The sequence below is a fragment of the Acyrthosiphon pisum genome, chromosome X (assembly GCF_005508785.2).
Source record: "Acyrthosiphon pisum isolate AL4f chromosome X, pea_aphid_22Mar2018_4r6ur, whole genome shotgun sequence".
NCBI classification, from domain to species: Eukaryota; Metazoa; Arthropoda; class Insecta; order Hemiptera; family Aphididae; genus Acyrthosiphon; species Acyrthosiphon pisum.
In genome coordinates, this window is record NC_042493.1 from 17035827 (window position 1) to 17036757 (window position 931).

A 931-nucleotide genomic window follows, 5' to 3' on the forward strand; every position below is an offset into this window, starting at 1 on the left:
GAAACAAGAGAGGAAAAAAAAGTTTGTGGAAAATTCTTTAGATTATAATAAATAATAATAGTTATAAAATTATTAAAATATGTATTATTATTAGGTTTATTTATTTGATTAATAACAAGAAAACTTTCTATAAATGTATAATTATTTATTAATTATACTAACGTGTAGTGCATATTTTGGCCATAATATATTTATATTTTAAGCGTATATTTAAAATAAAAAGTAATTTTGTGGTTTAATTTGTTTATGTTTTTCATTCAGTTGTTGAAAAATACTTGTATATTTGTAACCTGATAATTTGAATAAAATTTTTTTTTGATTTAATGTTATAGTTATAATAGTTATATCATTGACACCTAAGCTCTAGAAAGCGTATACCCACGAATATTTTTAGCAATACACCACTGGTTATACCAAGTTTGTCATATTCTACCTATGGTGGATTGATATAATCAATTAATACAAAATCCTAACCTAACCTAACCGTACTAAAATCAGATGAATAAACGCAAACGCATACGAAAAATTCATTCAAATCGGTTTAACCATTTAGGAGGAGTTCAGTCACAACACACGCTTATTGCGCTTAGCAACACATTCTGCGAAATAATTTAATATATTTGGTAACCAACGGCAACTGTATAAAAAATAAAATAAATTGTCGTAGGTTAAAAAAATTCCCTGTATGAGCCACCCTTTAAAATAAAAATATGGATGTGAAAAATAGTTTACATCCCTCTCTGAGACCTACTTAATATACACAACAAATTTCATTAAAATCGGTCCAGCCGTTTCGGAGGAGTTTGGTAACAAACATTGTGACACAAGATTTTTATATATTAGATATTATATATCTATAATCTAAAATCAATAATATATTATCAACCAATGGATATATGTTTTATAATTAATAGAATATGATATTCATCAT